The following is a 14,862-nucleotide window of genomic DNA, read 5'->3' as shown; positions in this document are numbered from 1 at the left end:
ACACGTCCTCTAATATATGAATGGTGCGCTCGGACTGCCCGTCCGTCTAAGGGTGAAAAGCTGTGCTCAACTCAACCTGCGTAACCAACTCTCGCTGCACAGACCTCTAAAACTGTGAAGTAAACTGAGTACCTCTATCTGAAATGCTAGAAACTGGGAGACCATGTAAACGAACAATCTCCCAAATATAGATCTCTACCAACCGCTCAGAAGAATAGGTAGTACATATCGGAACAAAGTGCGCGGACTTGGTCAGCCGATCCACAATCATCCAAATAGCATCGAACTTCTTCAAAGTCCGTAGGAGCCCAACTACAAAGTCCATGGTGATCTGCTACTCTGGAATATCCATCTGTTGAAGCAAGCCACTCGGTCTGTGATGCTCATATTTAACCTGCTAACAACTGAGACACAGAGCTACAAACCCCACAATGTCCTTTTTCATTCTCCTCCACCAATAATGCTGTCTCAGATCTTGATACATCTTTGCGGCACCCGGATGAATGGAATACCGCAAGCTATGGGCCTCCTCTTGAATCAACTCCTGAAGCCCGTCTACATTGGGCACACATATTCGGCCCTGCATCCTCAATACCCCATCATCACCAATAGTCACATCTTTGGCATCATCATGTTGAACTCTGTCCTTAAGGACAAGCAAATGAGGATCATCATACTGGCACTTTCTGATGCGATCAAATAAGGAAGACCGAGAAATCACACAAGCCAATACTCGACTGGGCTCCGAAATATCTAACCTCATGAACCAATTGGCCAAGGCCTGAACATCAACTGCAAGAGGTCTCCCCCCAACAGGAATATATACCAAACTCCCCATACTCACCACCTTCCTACTCAAGGCATCGACCACCACATTGGCCTTCCGTGGATGGTACAAAATAGTGATATCATAGTCCTTTAACAGCTCAAACCCATCTCCGCTGGCTCAAATTTAGATCCTTCTGCTTGAACAAGTGCTGGAGTCTACGATGATCAGTAAACACCTCACAAGACACACCATACAAATAATGCCTCCAAATCTTCAACGCGTGAACAATGGCAGTCAACTCCAAATCATGAACAGGGTAGATCTTCTCATGGGGCTTCAACTGACGAGAAACATAAGCAATAACTCTACCCTCCTACATCAAAACACACCCAATACCAACTCTCGCAGCATCACAATACACGGTATATGAACCTAAAGCTGATGGAAAAACTAACACTGGAGCTGTGGTCAAGGCAGTCTTGAGCTTCTGAAAGCTCTCCTCACACTCATCTGACCACCTGAATGGAGCACGCTTTTGAGTCAACTTGGACAAGGGTGATACGATAGATGAAAATCCATGAACAAATCGGTGGTAATACTCTGCCAAACTGAGAAAACTGCGAATCTCTATGGTTGAGGACGGTCTGGGCCAACTCTGAATCGCCTCTATCTTCTTCGGAACAACCTGAATACCCTTGTTGGACACCACGTGCCCGAAGAAAAACCACTGAACTGAGCCAAAGCTCACACTTGGAGAACTTTGCATAAAGCTTCTCCTCCCTCAATCTCTGCAACACAACTCTCAAATACTTCGCGTGCTCCTCCTGACTACGTGAGTACACCAGAATTTCATCAATGAAACTTTGACAAACGAGTCGAGATAAGGTCGAAACACACTATTCATCAAATGCATGAACACTGCTGGGGCATTGGTCAGCCCAAAAGACATCATCAAGAACTCATAATGACCATATCGGGTCCTGAAAGCTGTCTTAAGAAAATTTGAGTCCCTGATCTTCCACTGGTGATAACCTGAACGGAGATCAATCTTGGAGAACACTCTCGCTCCCTGAAGTTGGTCAAACAAATCATCGATACGATACAAAGGATACTTGTTCTTGACTGTTACTTTGTTCAACTGCCTCTAATCAATGCACATCCTCATCGTGCCATCATTCTTCTTCATGAATAGAATAGGCACACCCCAAGGCGACACACTAGGTCAAATGAACCCCTTATCAAGGAGTTCCTGAAGGTTCCCCTTTAAATTCTTCAATTTCGCTTGTGCCATACGATACGGTGGAGTAGAAATGGGATGAGTGCCTGGCACGAGATTAATACCAAAACTAATATCCTTGTCCGGTGGCATGCCCAGCAGGTCTGCAGGAAACACATCAGGAAAATCCCTCACTACGGGAATAGAATCAATACTCGGAGTCTCTATACTGACATCCCTCACAAAGGCTAAGTATGAAAGACAACCTTTCCCAACCATCCGCTGGGCCTTCAAGAATGAAATTACCCTACAGGGAACATAATCAATCGAACCTTGCCACTAAATCCGTGGCACACCCGTCATAGCTAATGTCATTGTCTTAGCATGACAGTCCAAAATAGCACGACATGGAGATAGCCAATCCATGCCCAATATAACATCAAAGTCTACCATACAAAGCAATAATAGATCCACTCGGGTCTCCAGACCCCCAATAGTCACCACACACGACCAGTACTCATGGTCCACAATGATAGTATCGCCCATCGGAGTAGATACACGAATAGATGAAACAACAGACTCACAGGGCATATCTAAATAATGAACAAAATATGATGACACATATGAAAAAATGGAACCTGGATCAAATAACACAGAGGCATCTCTGTGGCAGACTGAGATAATACCTGTAATCACAACATCTAAAGCAATAGCATTGGGTCTAGCTGAGAGTGCATAGAAACGGGCCTGACCACCACCTGATCGACCTCCCCCTCTGGGGTGACCCTTAGCAGACAGTCCTCGACCCCTAACTGACTGGGTGGGTGGTGGTGAAGTAACTAGCGCTGAAGCCGATTGCTGACTCCTCTACTAAGATGAACCCCCAAGACGACGAGGACACTGCCTCCACATGTGACCATTTTAGATCGGAGAAGATCTAAACAGATTCAACAAAAAATTAGCCAGATTCAAAAAATGAATAGAAGTTGAACCAAATCTGTTATAAACCAGAGATTTGAAACCCTAAAATACGAAGGTATTCATACTCACATATATTGGAATGAATATAGATGGAAATAGTCAATCCATGAAAGATCTTGAACCAGATCTAGCTTGATCTTGGCCAGATTTGCTTTGCCATGAGTAGGAAGCAACTAAATAGAGTCGTAGACGAGAATCCATCGGTGAAGAGAGACAAATAATGTAGGAGAACCCATAGCTAATTCCATTTTAGGATGGAATCAGAGGAGATAACAGGTGACCGTGCTAGGGTTTGAGAGGGGTGAGAGATGAGAGCATATGAGGGCGGAGGGTCTAGAAGAAAATAGGTAGGGCTAGGGGTTTTGTTATATTAAAAGGGGGTGGTTGATTTAGGGCCATTGATCTTCTAAGATCAACAGCCAGGGTTAAATGTTAGGTGGTGCGGGTTTAAACTAAATAGGTATTTGGGTCTGGATAATTGGACTAAGCTATGTTTGAAATTGGGTATTTTCTATGGTTAGATTTTAAATACCCAATTAATTTAGTAAACCAATTTTATAAAATAATTTATAAATGATAAAAATATGATTTATCCATGAAAATGTTTTAAAATACTTACTTAATATTATAAAAATATGAAAAGTCATTTTCTATATGCACACACATATATATATATATATATATATATATATATATATATATATATATATATATATATATATATATATATATATATATATATATATATATATATATATATATATATATATATATATATATATATATATATATATATATATATATATATATATATATATATATATATATATATATATATATATATATATATATATATATATATTAAAATGATGTATTTAGATAATCAAATCTTCATAAAAATAAATGTGAGAAATAGTTATTGAATATTTGTATTAAAAAAATACATAAATAAATTGTTTTAAGACTTTTAAAATTACACAAAAAATTATAAAAACATTTTTGCATGTTTGTAAATGTGTATACAATATTTGAAAGTATGTAGGTATTATTTAAATATATATGAAGGAAAAATTGGGTATCAACAACTGCCCCTCTTTACCCTGGAAGGATGAAAGAGTTTTCGAGTAAAAAAAACGATGGCCAATTTTGACCGAGTAGGATGTTTTGAAAAATATAGGCCGAATTATGGTCTTTGAGATGCCTATATATCCCTGATTTTATAGGAATCAGACATGTGTAGTTCCAGATTCATCGGTGGAATGTACCGATGAATTCCTTACAAGAACGGGCACGAAATTTCGGGATGGATGAAGGATGGTTATGGTGAGCGGTCAAGTTTGAGATAGTTGAATGAACTTGAGCGAGGTCGCTCCTGCTGGGATAGCGGTTGCTTATTGGTCTCCTGCAGATGAATAGATGCTATGAACATGTATCTGTGCAGAAATTTAAACATGATGCAGATTCCCTTTGGACCATAAAAGTTGTCTTCGGATGGTTAAGGATGACGTCCTCAGACCATGATGTCCTGGGCTATGGATTGTTTAGTAAGGGATTCACATGCAATGAAATGATGTTCTCGGGCCATGAAGATGGTGCCTCCGAACCATGACGCCTTTGAATAATGATATGCAAATTTGAGAGATCCTCAAGCCCTGGAATGGTGTCTTCCGGCTATGAGGATTATGCCTTTAGACTATGACGCCTTTGGATAGATTGGCGATATTTCAACCCATGAAAATGCAATAATGATGTTTAACAAGACAAGGCTTAGTCTTGTGAGGTTGAGGGCAGAGCTTAACCCGAAAGAGGAACAAATAGATAGTGACGTAGAGACAACGCTTAGTCTCGGTGAAATAATGTAAATTGACGGTAGAGTTTAGCCTCATGCAGGTATGGAGACAGAGCTTAGTCTCATGTAAATGAAGGCAGAGATTAGCTTTATGCAAATGTGGAGGCAGAGCTTAGCCTCGTGCATGATGCAGGACAGGGCTTAGTCCCATACAGATGGAAGGCATTGCTTAGCCTTATGCAAATATGGAGGCAGGGCTTAGCCTCGTGCAAGATGCGGGACAGGGCTTAGTCCCATGCAGATGGAAGGCAGTGCTTAGCCTTATGCAAATATGGAGGCAGGGCTTAGCCTCATGCAAGATGCGAGATAGGGCTTAGTCCAATGCTGATGGAAGGTAGTGCTTAGCCTTATGCAACTATGGAGGTAGGGCTTAGCCTTGTGCAAGATGCGGGACAGGGCTTAGTCTCATGCAGATGGAAGGCAGTGCTTAGCCTTATGCAAATATGGAGGCAGGGCTTAATCTTATGTAAGATGCGGGACAGGGCTTAGTCCAATGCAGATGGAAGGCAATGCTTAGCCTTATGCAAATATGGAGGTAGGGCTTAGCCTCGTGCAAGATGCGGGAAAAAGGCTTAGTCCCATACAGATAGAAGGCAGTGCTTAGCCTTATGCAAATATGGAGGCAGGGATTAGCCTCATGCAAGATGCGGGACAGGGCTTAGTCCCATGCAGATGGAAGGCAATTCTTAGACTTATGAAAATATGGAGGCATGGCTTAGCCTCGTGCAAGATGCAAGCTGATATGTGAGAATCTGACACCCTCCTCAAAAGTAGCATCCGACACCCTCTCCCTGGTCATGAGAATTCGAAACCGATATGTGAGGCCATCAATGAACCTTCTGATCCTCTCTCTATCTATAGGAACTAACCAAACATCATGACAAGCTAACTTCGAGAACCTCATCTTATAATGTGTCACATAATTCTCCAAAAAGAGAATGGAGAACTGCTGCTAGGTAAGAGGTGCTTCACCAATAGGCCTACGCCTCTCATAAACCTCCCACCAAGTGAAGGCAGCTCCAGAAAACTGAAAAGTAGTAAATGCGAACCCGCTGGTCTCCAGAATACCCTCTGTACGAAGAATCCTCTGACACTTGTCTAAGAAACCCTGGGCATCCTCGCCCTTTGTACCACTGAAAGTCGGAGGTTGAAGTATACCAAACCTCTCCAACCTGCATTGCTCGTCCCCTGGCATAACAGGAGCTACATAGTCCTGAACAGCTGCAACCGGCTGGGCTAGAGGTACCCCCGGTATCTGAAGTCCCTACACGACCTGCTCAGGTGTGCGAGCGGCGGGAGTCTGAGTACCTGCCCCGGCCTGAGAAGTAGCTACAACTATAGTAACTAAAACTGCCTGAGCTAGGCCAGTGCATACTGATAGAATCTGAGCCAGGGCCTTCTGATGACCTGGAATCACAATGGGCACAGCTGGTGCTGCTGGAGCGTCTACAACTGGGACCTGATCATTAATTGTGGCGACTGGTAGATCTGCAGGTATTGCCCTAGCTGTTGTGCGGGCGACACCCCTACCACGGCCTCGACCGTATCCTTGGCCTCTAGTGGGCCCAGCCGGTGGTACTAGTGGTCATCCATCCTGATCGGTAGCATATAACCTCACCATCTGTGAGAGAATAGAATAACAGAAGTTTAGTACTCGGATCAACAGATTCACATGACAAGAATTTCAAGAATATGAAGTTTTTCCTAAAGGTTCTGCAGCCTCCTGAGGATAAATACAGACATCTCAGTACCGTTATGCGAGACTCTACTAAACTTGCTCATGACTCGTGAGACCTATTTAACCTAGGCTCTAATACCAACTTGTCACGACCCTAAATCGGACCCGGTCGTAATGGCGCCTCTCATGAAATGAGGCCAGCCGACACAAACCCCCAAACCAAGTAAACAATTATAATAATTCATTTTAAGTCATTAATAATCTATAAATCCCAAAGTAAAAAGAAGAATAGAACAGTGCAGAAACAACACAACCCAACATTAGTGTGTCACCAGTCATGAGCATCTAATATCCATCTAAGAGTATGAAAAGACAACATAGTCTAATACAAGGCTAGTACAAAGTGAAATAAATATAGGAAGGAGAAGCACTGTGCTGCGAACGCCAAGCAACTACCTAGTCAACTCTGAACAGCCTGCTGGAGAGCAAATCAGCACTCGCTAGCATGACCCGAGACTCCTGGATCTGCACACAGGGTGTAGGGAGTAATGTGAGTACGCGAACTCAATAAATAATAAAAGTAAAGGCAGCTGAGCGATAAGAAAACACGTAAAACACATCATAATGCTACAACAAAATAGTATAAAACCAGTACAATGCAATAAAATAGTAAAAGCTCGTAAAAACACCTTAGTTCAGTGAAAACCTCTTTAAAACATCTTTTAGTAGTTCAAACGAGTGATGAAAACAAGGAGAAAAGGGTAGAAACATAAATCAGCCCCTCGGGCGAAATACCAAACAAAACCAGCCCCTAGGGCTATCTCACAATCACTCGTATCAGCCCCTCGGGCAATAACATAAAACAACAACAACCCCTCAGGCAATATCACATCTCACACTGGGTACCCGCGCTCATTGGGGGTGTGCAGACTCCGAAGGGTCTCCTAGAGCCCAAGCGCTATATCAAGCCATCTCATGACATAATCAACTGGCCCTCCGCCTCATAACAAGCCACCTCGTGGTGTAACAAATCAGGCCCTCATCCTCATAATCATGTATTAGTACAATACCGCTGCAGCACACATCTCGATCCCGTAATATCCTCACAACACAGGCCCTCGACATCACTCAGTCAGAAATCTCTCAAAGTCACTCGGGCACAGTAAAACATGATGCTCAGCCCAAAATATTATTTAAAATGTCAAAAAGGAGTAAATATGGCTGAGTTATGAAAACAGTAGAATACAGTATGACTGAGTACAAATATGAAGTCAAATAGTGAGGAATAGTAGTAAAAATCCCCTAAGGGTCCAAAACAGTTGGCACGAGGTTCAAATATGGCATTCAGCCCAAAAATAGTAAAAGCTCGTAAAAACACCTTAGTTCAGTGAAAACCTCTTTAAAATATCTTTTAGTAGTTCAAACGAGTGATGAAAACAGGGAGAAAGGGATAGAAACATAAATCAGCCCCTCGGGCGAAATACCAAACAGAACCAGCCCCTAGGGCTATCTCACAATCACTCGTATCAGCCCCTCGGACAATAACATGAAACAACAACAGCCCCTTGGGCAATATCACATCTCACACTGGGTACCCGCGCTCATTGGGGGTGTGCAGACTCCGGAGGGGCTCCTAGAGCCCAAGCGATATATCAAGCCATCTCGTGGCATAATCAAACTGGCCCTCGGCCTCATAACAAGCCAGATCATGGCGTAACAAATCAGGCCCTCAGTCTTATAATCATGAATTAGTACAATATTGCAACGACACGCTACCCGATTCCATAATATCCTCACAACACAGGCCCTCAGCCTCACTCAGTCAAAAATATCTCAAAGCCACTCGAGCATAGTAAAACATGATGCTCAGCCCAAAATATCATTTAAAATGTCAAAACAGAGTAAATATGGCTGAGTTATGAAAATAGTAGAATACATCATGACTAAGTACAAATATGAAGTCAAAACAGTAAGGAATAGTAGTAAAAATCCCCTAAGGGTCCAAAACAGTTGGCACGAGGCCCAAATATGGTATTCATCATAAAACATGATGCTACCTTCCAAAACACAATGATAGCAAACAATTTTCAATCAAATACGCAGTTTAACAGGCATACGGGATGGACTAAATCACGATCCCCAATGGTGCACGACCCCACGCTCGTCATCTAGCATGTGCGTCACCTCAAAGTAGCACAACGATGTGAAATCCGGGATTTCATATCCTCGGGACAACATTTACAATCATTACTTACCTCTATCCGGTCCAAACTCTAGCCCGCGATGCCTTTGCCCCTCGAATCAGCCTCTGGTTACTCCAAATCTATCTAAAAATAGATTTATAGCATCAAAATGTGCTAAGGGAACAAATCCCACTCGAAAATAACCAATTTACATAAAAAATATTGAAATTGGCCAAACCCAACCCCCGGGCCCAAGTCTCGGATTCCGACAAAAATCACAAAACTAGAATCCTTACACTCTCACGAGTTTATACATATCAAGAATACCAAAATCCAACCCCAAATGACCCCTCAAATCCCTAGATTTAGGTCTCCAATTTTCAAGCCCTAACTTCCAGTTTTAGGCTTTAGATTCCATAAATTCCATGTTTAATTAGGTAGAAATCACATTAGGATCGAGTATTAAGTCCATAAATCTTACCTCAAAGTGTTTCCCCTTGATTCCCTCTTCGCAAACGTGAAGGACCACCTTCGCGAACGCGAAGGAAAACTCCAGTGCCTCACATCTTAACCCTTTGCGAACACGGGACATCCATCACAAACGCTAAGGCCAAAAGCCTGCAACACCAACAACAGTTTTTCTACAACTTTTTCCAACATGAAATGATCCGTTCAACTACCCTAAACGTACCCAAGGCCCTCGGGACCTCAACCAAACATGCCAAAAAATCCCATAATCTCATTCAAACTTGTTCCAACCTTTGGAACACTCAAAACAACATCAAAACACCAAACTTACATCGGATTGATGCCTAAGAATTCCAAAAACTTCCAAATTCCGCTTTTGATCAAAACATCTATCAAACCTCATCCGAATGACCTGGAATTTTGCACACACATCAAAAATGACACAACAGACCTACTCCAACTTCCAGAATTCTATTCCAAACCCTATATCAAAATCTCACCTATCAACTAGAAAACGCCAAAATTCCAATTTTGCCAATTCAAGCCTAAATCTACTCCGGACCTCCAAAACCCATTCTGATCACGCTCCTAAGTCCCAAATCACCTCCTGAATCTATCCAAACCATTAGAATTCACATCCAAGCACTTTTTCATATAAGTCAACATTCGGTTGACTTTTCCAACTTAAGCTTATTCAAAGGAGACTAAGTGTCTCAAACCTTACCAAAACATCTCCGAACCTGAACCAACCAACCCGATAATACATAATACATCTGAACAAGACAATAAGAAGTAGAAATCGGGGAAACAGAGCGGTAACTCATGAAATGACCGGTCGGGTCGTTACATTGGTCATCGTAGTCCCTTGGAGTCTTTCCATTTTATCGTACTGTCAATTATTATTCGAACAATATTGTATCTTTGATTTCCTTGAGATCATTTCATGTATTCATTTAGAGTTCCTAACTCAGTATTACCAGTCTTGGGAAGTTGTATCATTATTTCCGTTGTTGGTTTCGATTATCTATAAAAAAATGGATTGAGTTGTTGTTATGATTGGCTTACTTAGTCTTAGAGACTAAGTTCCATCACGACGCATGTGGTAGGATTTCGAATCGTGACAAGTTGGTATCAGAGCGGTAGGTTCATAGGTTTCACGAGTCACGAATGAGTTTAGTAGAGTTTTGCGGATCGGTACGGAGATATCTGTACTTATTTTCGAGAGGATATAGAGGTAGTAGGAAAATTCCACTTCTTTTATTCCTTATTGTGCGACATTTATTCAAATTTAAGCATATATCTTATGTTCTTTTGCATCCACTCGTGTATGAAATTGCATACTCGGTATCAACTATGCGCCAATGGTTCGTGATACTACAGAGGGGTTATAAGGTAGCCATGGTTGGTCAACCATTGTTACCATGTGCCATCCAGATCGAGGATGCAGAAGTATTGAGAGATCATTCAGTTGTGCACATGGGGTGCAAAAAATTCTAATATCTGATTGATAAGTATGGTATTAAGAAGGTTTAATTAGTTGCCTAATCATCAAAATAGTGGTAGGGCCATGAGGTGGATGTAGATCTGAAGATATATAGTTGGTGGTATTAAAGACTATGTGGTTCGTATGGAATTTCTATTTAGCGAAGGGTACATACTAGCAGCCAAGACACTGGAGAAAGAGAGTTTAATTGTCACGAGGATGACATGCACCAAATAAATGGCTTTAGGTGTCTTATGATTGGTGTCATACGAGCGATGAAAGTTAGTGTTGTAGATCATCGGAATGTGTCCTATGGCTTCACGCCAAGTGAGGGGAGTCCAATATCAATGATCAGATTGTGGGGTCATGTATTATATCAGTTTTATCCTGAGGTATATTTATGTGGTATTGAAAGGTTCTCCAAAACTTGTATATGATTAAGAGTTGAGATTTGTATGGGATGATGCTGGGACTTGCGGTATTCTCGCGTCCTTAATAATTCTACATTTCAGTATCAGCGGATTCATGGAACAATTTTTCAGAATACTCGGAGTGCTCCAGTAAGTTCTTTTAATGCACCACCGACACAGGGTTCCTATAATGGTTATTCCAGTTATCTTGCACAGACTCAGTATGAGCAGCCGAACCTGTAGAGGGGTTGTTATCAGTGTGGTGATACTAGGCACATCATGAGAGATTGTCCTAGACTTGGGAGAGGCAGATTTCATCAGAATACTTATGCTACAGGATCTATTCCAGTTACTACCCCACATGGACAATCAGTTAGGAGTGGAGGACAAACGAGTATGGCTGAGGCCGCTACACCAGATGGTGTAGTTACGAGTATGATTTAATTCATAGTAGATGAGCACTGTTCTTAGTGTGATTCATTTCCAATTATCGAGATGAGATCTCCTATCATGCTCCATGTATGGTGAGTTGGTAATTTTGTATACCACTCACGTGTTTATCCCTATTGGGATATTTGATGGTGTTAGCATGTGTCTAGCATTTTGTTTTGTACACTATTGAGGGCAAGAGTCCAAAAGTGACTTTCTGTTACTCACTATAGTGGGTTTTGATATAAATTCGGGATAGTTTGGTTAAAATTTGTGAATTATATGCCCTACCAGTATGGGGGTTCACTTTGTGTTGTGAAATTGTTCCACGGAATTTATTTAAAAAAGAAGAAGAAAGAAAGGGAATGAAAAATTTCTATTGACACAATGTGCAAAATACTTGTGATGCAGAGTTGAGGACGAAATCCTCAAAATTTTGATATGATGTGAAATATTTAAACCGGGCTACAAGCCGCGGTGGATCTTATATAAGGTCGAGGTCCTTGTAGTCAAAATTTATGTGTTTAAATTCTCCCTTTGTGAAATTTAAATTTCTACTATAGTATTAATAGGGAGGTATGCATGTTAGGCTTATTTGATACTTCTTTTATGTGTTATTGTGCATAATTAGCCATATTCGTACTATGAATATTGAGTTTTAGCCTATGAGGTGAGTGCCCAGGTGGCGTTAAATGTGACTCCTTAATTCGGATAAATAATTATGAGGCCTTCATGTATCGTATGTTGTTGTCAATGTTGTGAAAATTTTGAAACAAGGTTTTGGTTAGTATGAGATTAATTGAGGATGATGGAATTAATTATGAACATCTATTATGACCAGAGATGTGGTTATGGGCATGCGTATAATGTGTATGTAGGGATGAAATAGCTACAACCAGTTGAGACTAACACGGTGTGTTAATATGAAATCAAGCCTTTTTGAAATTTATTGGAGTATATGAAAATGTCTTTAAAGTTTATAAATGAGGATAAAAGAAATAATCTCAACTGAGATGGCGTTGTCGGATCCATGTTACATTTCTGGTAAAGTAGAATCACCAGTGGGTATGTGTGTAATAATACAATCAGTAATTTAACATCCTCAGAAAGATTCTTGACACGTTCAAGGATGAACATATGTTTTAAGAGGAGGAGAATATTACGACCCAACTTGTCGTTTTAAGAATTAACATCTCATTCTACGACTGAAAATCCTGAGCAAATTCATAATATGTATTATGACTTGCGTGTGAAAGATTCAGAATTAAATTGAAAGAACAATTCTCATTTTTGAACCATAAATGAAAAGCGTTGCCCAGAGTTTGACTTTTGAGAAAATGACTCCAGAATGGATTTTGATGATTCCAATAGCTTCATATGGTTATTTCGGACTTAGGCATATGCCCGAAATCGGATTTGGATGTCCGTAGAATAAATTGAACCATTTTGGCGAAAGTTGGAAAAAATGGAATTCGAATGTTTGACCGAGAGTTGAATTTTTGATATTGGGGTCGAAATCCGATTATGAAAATTTGAATAGGTCCATTATGTCATTTATGACTTATGTGCAAAAAATGAGGTCAATCGTACTTGATTTGATAGGTTTCGTCATCAAATATATAAGTTAGAATTTCTTAATTTCATTAGGCTTGAACTGAGGTGTGATTCGTATTTTAGCGTTGTTTGATGTGGTTTGAGACCTCGAGTAGGTCCATAACATGTTTTGAGACTTTTTGGTGTGTTTAGATGGGTTTCCGAGGGGCTCGAGTGAGTTTCAGACCATTTTTAACTACTGATATATGACAGCAGTGCGCGAAATTTCTGATGCGCAGAGCTGAATTTGGAAGCTTATATCTTAAAATCCTTAAGGAATCTATAAATATTAAAAACATGAAAGTTATAGCCCTTTGATTCTATTACCAGAAAGACACCATTAATCATTTGGACATTTGTACAGGAAGTTATGATCGATTGACTGAAGGCTGGTAATGTAGTTTTTGTTTACCTGGCAGTGTGCATCGCCAGAAACTTATGAAGCACAAGGCTGACTTTGTAAGCTTATAGCTCACAATTTATAAAGAATCTAGAGATTATCAAAACATGAAAGTAGTATCCCTTTGTTTCTAGTTTTCAGAAAGTTAAAATATTTGGAATTTAGAATTGTGTAAAAAAAGTTATGGTTGATATACTGTACAAGCTATCTGGGAAGAGTTTTGAAATCGCAAGAAATTTCTGTTGCACACGGCTGAATTTGGGAGATTATATCTCGACACCTATAAGGAATTGGGAGATGAGAAACACATGAAAGTTGTAGCTCTTGTTGTCTAGTTTCATAAAGTTTAACCATTCATTATTTGGACATTTGGATAGAATGTTATGATTGGTTTACTAAAGGCTGGTAATGCTGTTTTCTAGGCTTAGATAAATTGCAAATGTCAAATGCGACTTGCCTCGACAAATTCTTAAAACTAGGGTTTCGGCCATTTTAACATATTTGGAGCTATCTCGAATTGAAGCGATTTTTTGGCAATTTTTACCATATGAATTGGGGTAAGTACTCTATATCCAAAAGTTATTATACTTCATGATTCCATGGTTATTTTCATCAATTATTAGTGAATTAAATCTAAGAAACTGGAGAAATTTGTAAACCTTTTCAAAAATGAAAATTTAAGATTTGGAGGTCTATTTGTTATCATAAATTGATAAAGTTAGTATGGTTGAACTTGTATCGGGATGGGTATTGATATTTCGTAAAAATTATGTCGGGTTCTGAGAGGCGAGCCCCGCGTTGACTTATGATTGACTTTTTAGAATAAAACTTGAAGCTGACGTTATATTATTCGAAATTATTTCCGATGAATTTTAATGAAGTTATACAATTAATTTGGATAGATTTGAGCTGTCCGGAAGTCAATTCAAGCAAGAAGGCTATTTTGGAATATCGCCCTAACTCCGTATAGGTAAGTATCTTGCCTAACCTTGAGTGGGGGAATTACCTCTTAAGTATTGAGTGTGCTATTTGTGAAATATGAAAAGCCGTGTACGCGAGGTGACGAGCATGTACTCGGGCTTATATGTGCAAAACTTATTGGTTTAAAGTTTTAATCATTTTTACGTATTAACTGAATAATTGTGGACATTTATTTAATCCTCTATTTGCCATGCCTCAAATCCTTATTTGTCGAATTTATTTTTGTATGATAAATTGTTGTGATTGCTACTTGAGTTTTTATGTGAATTCTCTGTGTTTGTTGATTTGATATTCGCCGAAAATAATTATATTATGGATTTTACTATCTGCAAATAATTAAGTAAATAAGTTTAAAAGGTGGCATTATATATTTATCGGAAATTTGGATTAAAGAAGATGTTGTCCTATGCTGAGTTACTTTT

This window comes from Nicotiana tabacum, chromosome 5 (genome assembly GCF_000715075.1).
Source record: "Nicotiana tabacum cultivar K326 chromosome 5, ASM71507v2, whole genome shotgun sequence".
In the NCBI taxonomy this organism is placed as follows: Eukaryota; Viridiplantae; Streptophyta; class Magnoliopsida; order Solanales; family Solanaceae; genus Nicotiana; species Nicotiana tabacum.
This window is presented reverse-complemented; position numbering follows the sequence as displayed.